The 14588-nt window shown below is 39.3% G+C and overlaps 2 long non-coding RNA genes across 2 annotated transcripts; one reads left to right on the forward strand and one right to left on the reverse strand.

The window, feature by feature from the left end:
- The first annotated feature begins 2458 nt into the window (after positions 1–2458).
- On the forward strand, positions 2459–3766 carry LOC135598165 (uncharacterized). The gene is made up of 2 exons (XR_010481507.1): positions 2459–2595; positions 2668–3766. It is a non-coding gene; the product is annotated as an uncharacterized LOC135598165 (long non-coding RNA).
- LOC135598166 (uncharacterized) lies at positions 2479–2911 on the reverse strand. Its single transcript, XR_010481508.1, has 3 exons — positions 2820–2911; positions 2656–2730; positions 2479–2574 (listed from the first exon to the last, which is right to left on the reverse strand). It is a non-coding gene; the product is annotated as an uncharacterized LOC135598166 (long non-coding RNA).
- Positions 3767–14588: the final 10822 nt, after the last annotated feature.

Consider the following 14588-nt stretch of genomic DNA (forward strand, 5'->3'; position numbering starts at 1 on the left):
AAATCAAGGGTTTAGATGGGACCAAATCCATACTATTTTCCCTAGTTTAGTATCCACTCATCCATACTCCCAATTCTTCCGCAACGAAACAAGCCGAGTGGAGCACGAGAAGAACGAATTCCAACAACAGGAGTGCGTCCCGTACCAGCGAATTCACGCAGGCAAACAAACAAACACCTGGTAAGTCCACAAGGCTCCGGAAGAGTAGGACGTGGGCGGGCGGCGAAGACGTTCCACGGACTCCATCCGCTTCCTCACCACAGGCAAGTGGCAGCTTTACAACTCGCGCTCACCCCTGCTCCAGTGACGACCCGAGGAAGGAATAGTGGCTGTGCAGGGGTGGGGGGTGGGGGGGGGGGGAAGGGAGGGCCATCTCCTGCATCAGGTTGGCTGGCACCAACAACAGGTTTAGCTGTGATCTGCACCAAGCGCGGTGGAGAAGGGGAAGGTCGAGCACCTGAGGTACCTCACCGTGCAACAAGAGTACAATAATTCACATGCCGCAGTTAAGATACATATCATGCAACATCACAGAGATGCAGATGTTCCCAGCACAGCACAGCTTCGTAAAAGTCCGCCAAGTGCCGGCCATGGCCATAAATGAAGGTAAACACCTACTGCCTGTATCCACCTAAGTGCATGAACATTTCACCATGTCAATTTAATATCTTTGAGCTTTTGAATTGGACAATATTAACTACGGGACCATCTCTTGTGATGCAAACCAATAAACACCAATAAATTCCAATTAAACATCAACAGTTGTTCCCCGCAAAACGACACTGTCACTGAGACTCGGTGGCGGCAAAATTAGCTGAAGGATGTACGAGAACTATCAGATGCATAAAGTTGCATGTGGGTCAACTTAACAAGTAGAATGGAGTCATTACAAGATTACTCGTGTTGTTTTACTCTGCCGCAGGATTTCTCCAATCTGCTATGCATCATCTTACGTTATTGATCTCAGGCAGTTCATTTAAAAGTTAGCGATGTAGACGAGACAGAATCTGTTCATCTATGCTGACACTGTGGTATGCCTGATTTAGCTGTTCTTCGTTAATCTCTTCCGCGTGGAGTGGTGCTCATGAGGCCTACCTTGTAGCGCATGAATAGCATGTGCATGTGTGCGCATGGAAACCAGCGGATTTCGACGTCCAGGTGAGGAATATATATACTTTGAGGAGACAAAGATCAACGCCTATATTCTGGATTAGCTGGAGAAGACAACACTGTCGTGTGGATGTTAGCAGGGAATGAAATAACACAAGAAAGAGAGATGAAATGGATAAAAGACAATGTTGATAATGTCCATTTGTTCCCAGAGAGAGAGAGAGAGAGAGAGAGAGAGAGAGAGAGGATCTGTTCTCTGCACGTAGTTTGTGCGGACCATCCTATGATATAACCGGAGGGGAACAGAACGTCGGATATGGGTTAACGTTCCAGGCTAAGTTGCTGAGTTCTCCTTTCACCTCTTTTTCTGCTCGATGGGTAGATCAATAGAGCAGACAGGAAATAGAGTTAAAGCTGCTTTAGTTAGTATCTGCATGGCGAGCACATAAATCTGGAACAGCTGCAAACGGGGACGACTTTGGAATTTGGATGTCCAAAACATTATGGAGGAGGAAATCATAATAGAAGTTACACTGAGGTGAGGGACGATGAAGCAAATGAAATTAGCTCCTGAGAGTTCAGATTCTGAAGATCTGATAAATCTGAAACATTTAGGTCCTTCAACAACTCAGATCATGTTGACACCTCTTGGGACATTTTGGACAAATTCAACGACAAAATTCTGTTACACCTAATTGGTACCAAATTGAAGTTTTAACACCTAAATTTTGCTAGATTAATTTTAGAGTGTGACATCTTAAGACTTTGCCCTCAAATATCACAGGCAAGCCAACATAGAATCCTAGCTAGATATGCTTGGCATCTTCACATCGGCTGGGAGTGTCTTGTGCCAACCTGGTTATTCAATTGCTCATCCATTGGGCTTCTTTGGATGAAAGAACTTGTGCATGTATCCCCATGCAATTTCAAGTCGTTCATCTATGTATCATCGCTTAGCTACATAGTCATTTTACCATATGATTAAGGTTGTGAATACAATTATGCATCTGATCATGCTGTTTCCAATCGAAAGAGGACTAATTGCTGGGTCTTTATCCTCATCCTGAGCTGCAGGTTGGGTTGCTGTGGATTCTCGCTGGGGCCTCATTCATTTAAATGCATGTGATGCTTGTGGGTAGGTGGTAGAGAAGGAAACGGAGCCTAGTGGCTAATTCCAACACCACACACAGGTGTGGACAACAGACTGAACACATCCTACAAAGCTTCATTTTGCTACCTCCTCCCTTGACAAGGGAATCATACAGCAGAAAACGGAAAACAACTTAATTCTTATCCTCCCATTTTCTCAGGTTGCCTCACGCTGCATTGACATGCCAAAAGAAAAAGCAACAGAGGGAGCCATAATAATACACTCGAGCCCTCAGAGGAAGATCTTCTTGAGATATGTAGGCATAAGGTCCTTCAGTATCTTCTTCCTTTTTTCCCTCCGTCTTTCCTTGATACCTTTTGACACAACACAAACAGGTAAGCAGAGAAGTGTTTGTTCTTGGAATAACATGTCCACAATTGTAGTCACTACTTAACTGGTTTTGACAGGGTTGGCTTGACACAAGTTGAGGATTGAGAGTAGCCTATTTGCTCCTGTGATGCAGGCCTGGCCTGCAAAATCTTGTTCTTGTTAGAAATCATTAGGGAGTGGAGTAGAGGAACACAACATGTCAAAATTAGAAGGAAAGACTGGAATGTACTCGAAAGTGGGTAGTGGAGAAGCTGCATGAGAAGTCAAAAAGACCCTCCACGGATTGCTTCTGGTGGTTGTTGCAGTCATGGAAGCTGTTCTGTGATCAGAAAGAGGATTTTCAAAGAGGTCAACGATAGGCAAAAGCAGGAAGAGACAGAGAACAGAAGCTACAGCATGCCTCAGAACTGCTGAAGAGTTGGGAGCTGGCGGTGTCATCCAAAGCAGCGGAGTACTCCTTCCGTTGAGGTGCTACAGCTCTCTTCTTCTTGGCACCATCACCACCCAGTGCAGCACTTGGAGGTGCAGCAGTGTGAAGGCAAGTGTCGGAGTTGTGATAGCAGCAGCCATGGTCATCATCTCCATGCAGCAGTGGCGGCCCAGAGGACGCATCGGAGACCATGGACAAGTCCTCCTCTTCTTCTCCACGGAAGGAGCTACCGTCGTGGTGGTAAAGCGAGTTCTGGTCATCCAAAGAGTGGGCCAAGTACAAGGTCCAACCCGATTGGCAACCACTGCTGTACTCGGAGCTCATTGACCTGAATCAACTCTACTATTGCTCTATCGATTATGTGTTCAAGTGGTGCTGGACTAGCTTCTTGTAGTATATATAAGAGAGACAGGTAGAGGAAGAAGAAGATGAAACAAGTAGCTGTGGAGGAAGGAGAGCCAGATCACAGGCAAGCTTTGTCCTTGTGCCCCTGCCATCCTTCACCCGGTCTTTGTGTTCCTCGGTACAGATGAAAATTAAGACGGCCAGTTGGGCATTGGACGCTCTGCTGGTGATCTTGGGGAGACAACTAAGAGAGAGAGAGAGAGAGAAAGAGAGGTCAGTCTCTTTCCATGTGTGTGTTCAGTCAGCAATGTGTTCTCTATGTACAAAGGGAAGGAAACTAGATGTGTAAACAAAATGATGAAAAGAAAAAGAACAAGAAATATATGGCTTTTTAATTAGAAGTATATGAGAACAAAACTATGGTTTATGAACAAAATTAGTCTGTAGAAGCCATCATCATGTATGCTAATATTAGTCAAGTAAAAATTTCTTTTATATGCTCCTAGACAAGTGGATAACTCTGACATTACTTCTTGATATGATGCAATGTGTATTGCCATGATGAGTGTCTTAAATGAATGGCGTGACAAATAGAACAAGGAATTAACTTCATCTTTATTAAATATTTGTCACTCTGATATCATTGAATTTGTTGCCTTCCTCGCTTGTATGCAGTCATTCTTATAATCCTAGTTTAAAAATACATGTAATGTATTTATAAGCTCAAAGACAACTTGTTTTAGGTTTGACATATGAAGGACACTCAAATATATGATTTAAACCTAAATGAACATTGAATATTATGCAAATATTTTTAATTAAATACCGAGAAATAGAAAGCTGTAGGATTTAAACTCGCCCCACATAACCTGCTATGATATCCCATATAAATATTTTGAATAGGCTATAAGCTAAGCTATCAGAAAAATGTCCAATATATTTATAATATCTGATGATGAAGCTTTTATTATGGAATGGCCCATTGGAAAACTTCTCCTTGCTTGCAAACCGTATGAAGAATCAATAGTAAATATCAACAAACATTATAGAAAATTCATATGCCAGCGAAGTGTGTGTAAAAGGGAAAGGGATAGACACAGAGACAAGATATGAATGCTTGACTTGCTTTAGTAGACATGTATTGGTTGTGATGATCTAGCACACTATTACATTTTATATAGGGCTTGAGAAGATGTTGGATGTTTATTGTGAAGCTTTTGATCTGTGAATCAACTGCTTCTGTATTGGAATATAAAGCATAGTGGCAGTCTCTTGGGAGTCTCTGCGTGTTCTTTGTTCATTTACTTCTGTTATTGTCTCGTGACCAGTGGTCTTGAGAGAAGAGAAGAAAGAATCACACTTCCTTACAGCCATCACCAGTAGTTACATTGGATTTCATTGAACTGACAGAATTAACATTCCAGTTCCCAAGTGGTGTGTGATTAAGGAGCTACAGAAACAAGTGCTCCAGCATTGGATTCACGACAGCTATATGCTTTTACTCATTCAATTCTAAACATATAGGAAATAGTATCAATTGATACGAAGGATGTATAGCCCATCTTTAGATGGATAATAGAATTATAAAAGCCTGCAATTCTGCAGAAGTTGGATAACAGAGTCATGGTATTCATAATAAACACCCTCTATAAACGTCTGAGAGCTAAGAAGTGATATGTATTTGTTATCCATATATATCATTGACAGAACTATCATATTATTTTTCAAGCCCTCTTTTTCACAAACAAGCAAAGCAAAGAAATAATGACTAAAAACAAAATCCTATGATTTTAGTTTCATGAGTGTTTAAATTATTTGTTCCTCTTTTAAGTTAAACAAGTTCATGATTGGAGGATTTTCTCAATTGTAGCATCAAGCTGTTGGACTTTCATATGATCAATCATGATAATAGCAATAATAATAACAATAACAAAGATCAGCCAGTAGTAAAGACTTAGACAGTCATAGACAATGATATTTATTGAAGCATCCTTCAACCTGCATCATCACTTGGTATCCACAGAGATCTTTCAGCAACAATATGTCTCCACTAAAGTTGCTCAACAATGGAAGCTTCTTGCTTGGCCTCTATCGACCATGACTTGAGTAAACAAAGTCAATAGAGATGCAACATGTCACCACTCATTTCCGACCATGTGAGTTGGAGAAATTCTTAAGTCGGTTTCTCTCAAATTACCCGACGCTATCTAATGATGGATCAAGAAATGAAATAAGGAAGCCTCCCTTCATCGTCATTGCCAAAATCCTCCTTCCCACAATGACGATCAACCTCGTTCGACGAGGCAACCTTGCGGAGGGTCGATGATCAGCGATGCATCACGACCCTATCGGTTTGTTGTGGAGCCCTAGCCTCACCATCACCAACGTTCTCGATCGTTGCACCAACATCCTCCTTACCGTAGCGGTGATTAATCTCATTCGTCGAGGAAGCCTTACGGAGACTCTATGATCAATGGTGCGTCGCAACCCCATTGGTTTGCTATGGAGCCCTAGCTTCACCGTCACCAAGTCCCTGCTCATCACGTCAATGTCCTCCTCCTTGCAATAGTGATCGGCCCCATTCATCGACAAAGCCTTGTGAAGCCTCGGTGATCAGCAATGTGTCAGCCTATCCCCATTTAGCTTTGTGGAGCATCGCTGAATTGTTGCGTCCTCCCTCTTTTTGTGTGGTGCATCTTCTACAGGTGGAAGGCTTGGCTATGGTTGAAGGCTTCATTTGCGACATGCAAGGCTATAAAGCAGAATGTGGAATGGTTGCGAGACTAACCCTTGTATCAATGAAGTCTTCACAATGTTGTTGAAGCCTCAATGCCATCCTTCAGAGTGTCACTGAAGCATCGGTAACGTCACTTAAGCGCTGGCTACATCGATCAATCGTTCGATGCATCGTTAAATCATTCATTGAAATAACAAAAAATATAGAATATTAGTTAAATAAATCTTTGTTTCATTCATAATAGTTTGGTATTATTTTTTAATATCATTTAAATAATAAAATAAGATTACTTTAAATAGAGATGATCCTCTTCCAAATGAACTATACAGTATTTTAGATGAGAACCTTTGGAGATACCAGAATCAAAAGTACTTTTAGGAAATCATGTGATACTAGAACAAATTGAAAGATCTATTTCTATAACTTCAAACATGAAGCAATCATGAGCTATAAGAGCAAACTGAAGGATCTTCTTTTTCACAACCTCAAACTTGTAATTTTAATTTGAATGAGACATTTGTAATTGAGCTGAGAGGAGAATAACAAAAGAAGTCAAGGAAGATATAGATCATAATATATTTGATGCCCATGATGTTGTTGATGAATTTAAGGAATTTAATCCAGATATATATAAAAATCTCTTAGAGGATAAGATTATGAAAGAAGATTTTTAATCTTATTGCTTTAGCTCCCTATCTAGATAAAGATGAACTTGTCATCAATGAGTTATATATTGGATAGGTAAGAATATATCAAATGTAGAATTTATTGATATTATAATATTTAATATTATAATTTATTTGTAATATTTAACATAAAATTCCTTAATGTTTTGTACGTATTTAAAGCTATTTCAGAGTTTAAAAAGAGCTTTGCAAAAATATGTTATAAGAAAAAGTTTTGAAATAAAAATTGTTGTTTGTAAAAGTTACAAACTTAAAGCATGATATAAGGTTGAGCATTGTAAATGGATGATAGTTGCTCATGAAGGTAATACATGTTAAATTACAAAGTTCATTAATGAACACCGATGCAATATGCCTAGAGAAAATTGAGATAATCCATTTTGCACTGACAAGTTTATGACTTGTCAATATACAATAAAAAAATAAATTCTTGTAAATGAACAATATACTCCTAAGATGATCATATATTAAAAACAAATTCGAGTGGTGATTTCATATAGAAACCCATATTTGGCATGTGAAATGAAGTTCATGAAGACTTTAATGAATCATATGGTGAATTAATATATTTCCTATTTGAGTTAAAAGTTCATGTTCATGAAACGATTATTTGTTTAATTATTATAAAGGATGAATGTTTCAGTTGGGTCTTTTGGGCATTCGATGCATGTTTGTATAGTTTTATAATGTACATTCATCTTAAAAGATATTGGATCCCCATCCAATAACCACTGTAAGCTCTATTGGGTCTCATCGGATCTATTAAAACAAGGCCTTATTAGATATCCCATATCCAATCTTCTATTCATTGTATTGTCCACTATATATAACCCTCTAGACTCAATACTGAGCTGGCCATGAATTACACTTTTAAGAACTTCTTCTGACTCAGTGAATTATTATCCCCATAATAATTCACTAACTCATCGACTATGAACATACTTGGCCACTATACCATAATCTTCAAACGATACAATGAGATCTAATTCATTGGACCTATTTGCCCTTAGTTATCGTATATCTATAATCCTTTATTCATCTAATATCTCAAAGTGTTAGGATCAAGAGCGGCACTAAGAGGGGGGGGTGAATTAGTGTAGTAGAAAAATTATTCGTTTCAAAAGTCTTCATTTCAATTAAACCCGATTCCGATGAAATCATTTCGTAAAGATTTTAACTTGAAAGCGTATTGGAGCGAAGAGAAGACAGTAAGAAGGTAAAGTAGTTTGCAAGAAAGGTAAATTGCTCAAGACAAAATGCAAACCAGAATTTAGTGTAGTTCGATCGTTGTGACCTACATCCACTTTTGGATTCCTCCTTCGTCGAGGTCACCGGCATCCACTAATGGCTTTTCTTCAATAGGCGAAGGCCAACCACCTTTTACAGCTCTCTCTCCTTTTACTGGGTTTAGGAGATAACCCTTATAAGTTGTTAGGCTCGGGGTCGGCACTAAGAGGGGGGTTGATTTAGTGCAGCGGAAAAATCACGTCTTCAAAAACTTTCGTATGATAAAATCTATTTACGTTGAAAATGATTTCAGAAACTTAACTTAAAAGCATATAGAAGGATAGTGACTAAGTAAAGTAGTTTGCAGTATGTAAATGACAACAATAGAAATGCAAACCATATTTTAGAGTGGTTCGGTTAACGTGACCTACATCCACTTTCGACTTCCTCCTCCGACGAGGTCACCGGCATCCACTAGAGGTCTTCCTTCAATAGGTAAAGACCAACCACCTTTTACACCCCTCTTCTCATTTTCACGGGTTTAGGAGACAACCCTTATAAGCACTCACACTCCTCTTATAGAATTCTAAACTTAGAGTGGAGGAGGGAATTTCTAAAGAGATTACAGCAGCATTTTCTCACTTTTGAATACTCTGAGCTTGTGTGCTTTAACCAGGGATGAGAGGGGTATTTATAGGCTTCAAGTTGATTCAAACTTGGAGCCTAAAAAATCTCATCCTGGGTTTCCCAGGCACGGGTGGTACCACCGTCAGTGTTAGTCTGACACTGACACTAAACTAGGCGGTACCACTGCTTGGGGGGCTGTGCTGGGCGGTACCACCACCCAAACTAGCGGTACCACCACCTGGCACCCTGCTAGGGGTGGTACAACTGCCCAGACTAGTAGTACAATCACTTGACAAAGTCTCGAAGACTGTGCCATGATGGTGTCACCTCTTGGGGCATTGTTTGGGCCTCTCATTGGGCTCAACACAGTCCTTACATGGGCCTAGCTAGCCCCTAATTGGGTTGGCCCAAATCCAAACTCAATTATGTACTAACTATGAAATATAAGTCATAATCTGAGCAAGATAAGTCCGATTTCTTCCGGTGAGCTTCCGGTGATCTTCCAATGAACTTCCGATGATCTCTCGATAATGTTCCGACGGACTCCCAACAAGCTCCTAGACTTCACGACGACCTTCTTGGAGAGTTCCAATGAGCTTCTCTGGCAAGCTTCAAGACTTCTCGGCTGGTTCCACCAGAACTTTCGATGAACATTCGGACTTCCGACTAACTCTCGAACTCCCAACGAAGTTGCGTCCTTGACTCCGGGACTTCATTTTGCTTCATGCCTTGCTATCGTAGTTAATCCTGCATATGTAAAAACATCAATCTAGACACTTAATACTAAGCATTAATCATATTGTCCAGCATGTCATTGGTCCCTCGATGCTTCATCCGATTCTTTGGCGCATCGTCCTCTCTTGCGGCCTATTGTCCAATCGGCCAGTTGACTCTGCAACTCCGATATCCTTGGCGTAATATCTGCTCTTCTTAGCCCGATGCCCGAATCTATGGCCCGAAGCCTTTTGTCGATAGATCGACCGATCCACTGGCTCGACGTCCAATCTTCTGACATGTTTTCCTTCGGCACAACATGATTCTTCCTGCTTTAATTGTCTCATCCTGATCGAAGCATCCTGCATCATTAAAAATACATATTAAATCATAAACAATTATCAATTAGTTTCATCATCAAAATATAAGATTCAACATAAGTCTCACTCCTCTTTCTTGAATGGTTACAAAGCTAAGAGAGGGAGGAGGAGGACACTTCTCACTTTTACAACACTTTTAACACCCCAAACATTTAGAATTTTTCACACTATCAATTGCACTTTTGTTACCCTTTCATACAGAAAAGGGTGGGATATTTATAGGCCCCCATAATGGCTTTTGAATTAGAGTCAAAAAGTGTCACTCCCTTATATTTTAGGGTACTAGCGGTACCACCGCCATTATTGGGCGGTACTACCTCTTGCAGACTGACACTAGGCGGTACCACCACTCAATCTGGGCAGTACGATTGCTTGACAGAGCTCGAAGACTGAGCTCTAATGGTACCACCGCTTGACAGCATTAACCGTCGGTGGTACCACCGCCCAGTCTGGGCAGTACCACCATCCAGAACACTTGGGAGACCAAGTCCCAAGCGATGCCACCACCGATTGTGATTTCAAATGCTAAATGGGCTGTTCAGTCCAGCCCAAATCAGCCCTATTGAGGGCCCAGTTGGCCCCTATCTGAGTTAGTGGGATTACCTCCCAATCCTAACTCAACTAATGTACTAACTACGATAAAGGCAAGCGATTAGTCCGGTATGTCGATTTCTCTTAGCGATCCTCCGACGAACTTCTCGGTGAGTCTTCCGGCGCACTTCCGACGAACTCTCGGCAATCTTCAGACGAGCTCTCGGCGAGCTCCCGGTACATCGTCTGAATCTTTGATTCTAGCTCATCATCTGCTTTATGCCTTACTACTATCGTAGTTAATCTTGCACACTTATCTCAACACATAGATAGGGCAAACAATTTATCAATTGATTTCATCATCAAAATCCGAGATTTAACAATCTCCCCCTTTTTGATGATGACAATTAATTGGTGGAGTTAATCTTAACTCCCCCTATCTATATGCTATACAAACTTGAATTCACAGCATTGAATTCAAGCTTTGATCAAAATTAGAAATCACTTGTGCATCACCATAATTTTAAGTTATCAAGATATTAAATGCACAATCACTTAATGCATAATAAAATGTTTCGGCATAGCCTTTCATCACTACTTGCATGAAATATCATCATTATTGCATTATAGTATTCAAAAGTTCAGAATATTAAGAATCTAATAATGTATCATTTGTATGATAAAGAGATCACAACATCATAGAAATTTTCAGCATTGAAGATATCACAACATCATAGAAATTTTTAGCATTGAAGAGATCACAACATCATAGAAATTTTTAGCATTGAAGAGATCACAATATCATAGAAGTTTTTAGCATTAAAGTTTCAACATCAAAGCAACATTTTAAGATTACAACATCAAAGTAAACAACAACATCATAAACAACATAAGATTACAACATCAAAGTAAACAACAATAAAAGAGAGGAATTTTGTCCACTTCTCCCCCTTTGTCATTAGCAGAAAGACATATACAGCTTATTCAGGTGGTGGTAAGTCAAAATATCTAAACAAGGTATTAAGCTGTTGATGAATCTGCTGTAACTCAATTAAAATTTGATCTTGACGTTGTTCAAATCAATCCATTCAAGTCCCTATGTCGTCGATAGATAAGGGGGGGACTTGCTCTGCTGGAGGTATTACCTCAAAAGGACCAGTAGGAGGAGATTGATTACCCCTAAATATTGGTGTTTCAGGTTCTGATTCTGGTGGAAGGGGATAAGTTCTTTTAGGTAATCTAGTCCATATCTCATTTCTGAATATATACCTCAATCTTCAAAGTAGGTTTCTATTTATGACATTAAATCTATCTAGTTTCATAACTTCTTCGTCAAGTGGGATAACTATGTCATGAGCATGAATTAGTCTTGTGATCAGGCCACCATATGGAAGCATCATATCCTTTTTCGATAGTTCAATTATATTTTGTTGAATTAGTAGCCAAAACAATTTTTATGTCCTTTCATAATCCAATATATCGTTCCTACTTCCATTTGGTTAACTTCATCGTGATGATATTATTTTGAAATTATAATACTTATCAAGATGTGATAAAGTAGTTTGGTGTTGAAAGGTAATAAATGTCACAGCTTTTTTGGAAGAATAGACAAATTAGGATTACCGAAGATGGTTCTTAAGGCTAGAATAAATGGTCCCAACTGATGCTTCATCCCATTGGCTTCTAAAATAACAACCTCTTTCCTTCTCCATAATTCCTATGAGACTATAAATTATGCTATTTGTAATGGGTATATGATGTCCTAAGAGATACGTGAAGATCCTATCATTTTCATCCACAATGCAAATTATTATAGAACAATCTAACAAGTCTAGGATAGATAGGTTCACATATTTGAAGGATTGGTAGGATATCTAGGTTAGCAGACCATTGAATAGATTCCAAATCACTTAATTCCTCTAAATCACCATATTTACCCTTCAAAACATTTCTAGATTCTATAGTTGGAAATTTAAGGGCATGTTGATAAGAATCGAAAAGCAGGGAGTCATAGTTTTCATCTAATCTCCTCTTCACTTTATCCCTTGAGGATCTTCTAGAAGCCATAGAGACTACAATTATGAAGACAAATAAGAGACAAAAAATAAGTAATGCAAAGGGGGTATCAATTTAGGGATTACCTTATTAGTTTTTCCTTCTTGTGATCACCAAAAGGTTACTTGAGATTGATCCTTGATTTAGTAGAAAATAAGGATTTTTTGAGTTGCTAGAGGGAGAGCAAGAGGATCAAGAGGTTTGGGGCTCTTTGGAGAAGTGTAGAATGGGTTGGGTCTGTTCTACCACCGGCCCTAGCATGTTCTATATATAGGGCAGGTTGTGGGCGGTGGCACCACCAGTTGGGCAATGCTACCGCCTACAACGGGTGACCAACTAGGCGGTGCCACCGCCTACAACGGGTGACCAACTAGGCGGTGCCACCGCCTACAGGCAGTGAGCACTGCTTGCATTGAGGTGTAGTGCTGACATTGTATGGTTCCTTCTTGCAGGATTATGAGGTGCACACACTCATTTATACAAACATCATAAAATCTATTCTTGTAAAAATTTGCAACATAAGTTCATGCATCATATAAAATTCGTACCATAATTTCATGCATCATATAAAATTCTTACACAAATATAGTATAAGATTCGATTACATACCACTAGTTCATGATTCAAGTGAATGATTTTAGAAAATAGAATTTGATAAGAAAATTCAGAGAAAAATTTAAAGAGGAACTAATATATCTGAGAAATTTAGTATACCTAATTCTTTTCTTATAAAATCAAATTGTTCCTCAATCAAAGATTTTGTAAAAATATCAGCCAATTGATGTTTCATGTCGATAAATTCTAAGATTACATTATGATTATTAACATGATCTCATATAAAGTGATGCCTAAAATCAATATGTTTAGTTCTAGAGTGCTGAATAGGATTTTTTGTTAATCATATTGCACTTGTATTATCACACTTTATAGGTATATTCTTTAGAAGAATTTTGTAATCTTCTAAAGTATTTTTTATCCATATAACTTGAGCACAGTATGCACCTACTGCAATATACTCAGCTTCGATTGTGGATAATGCAACCGAGTTTTGTTTCTTGAAAGACCAAGAGACAAGTGTGTGTCCTAAAAATTGACATGTTCCGGATGTACTTTTTCTATCTGTTTGGCAAACAACAAAATCAGCATCAGCATAACCAAGCAATTCAAAATTTTTAGATTTTGGATACCATAGTCCTTGTTTAGGAGTTCCTTTTAGGTATCTAAAAATCCCTTTGATAGCTTTTAAATGAGATTTCTTGGGGTTAGATTGAAACCTAGCACAAAGTCCTATGCTAAACATGATGTTTGATCTAGTTACAGTGAGATATAATAAACTACATATCATACCCCTATAAGCTTTTTGATCAAAGCTTTCTCCACCTTCATCAATGTCTAACTTAGTGGAGGTACTCATAGGAGTATTGATAGCCTTCGAACTATCCATATTAAATCATTTTAGCAAGTCTAATGTGCTAGTCATAGGTGCCCAACAAGCCAATTACGTGAGTGATAGCACATGTGACTTGATACAAAATCTTTTTGCTTATTATATTTTGGCATATATCACTTTATAACTATTGCATATATGCATATATATATTGTGATGTCCTTGGATTTGTGCAATGAGAATCGGATCGTGATGAGATCACGATAATGAGATCGATTCACCTTTAAACACATATCCTAAATAATCTCGGTCATAGGTTACTCGAGAGGGACATCGTGATAACCGGACAAACTAATGTGTTGTATACCCGTCTATATGATGGATGCAACTAGTCTCATAGCTGCTCGTGTAGGGACACTAGGGATACAATACAGGTGCTTATTGGAGAATGAGTTCACTAATTGATCCGCTTACGGAATGCTGGATGGTTGATGATGCCTTATTATTAGACAGCGATTCCGTAGTCCTAGTGGTGTATCTAGTCCTTAGACTTGAGACACCAAGGATGTCCTGTATGAGTGCCCCACTCTTTGATACCAGATTTATAGGTTTGGCTGTCCCAGATCTAGTACAGCTGGTCATTGGGAGTGGTAGTCGACCTTACGAGGGCTATTAAGTGTCAATAGAGGATCATCCACTCTCGGCGTCATGAGAGGAATATCCCATGTGTTCTTGCTCAGACAAATCCCTGGCCAAGGTCATTCGGGTTGAGAGAGAAAGAGTTCTCCGGGAGAATCCGATTAGAGCGAGACTCGAGTAGAAACCGTATGGGTCTGACAGCACCATGCTCGATATACGGTCTCTGGGATATTAGATGGA

Source organism: Musa acuminata, chromosome BXJ2-1 (assembly GCF_036884655.1).
Source record: "Musa acuminata AAA Group cultivar baxijiao chromosome BXJ2-1, Cavendish_Baxijiao_AAA, whole genome shotgun sequence".
NCBI classification, from domain to species: domain Eukaryota; kingdom Viridiplantae; phylum Streptophyta; class Magnoliopsida; order Zingiberales; family Musaceae; genus Musa; species Musa acuminata.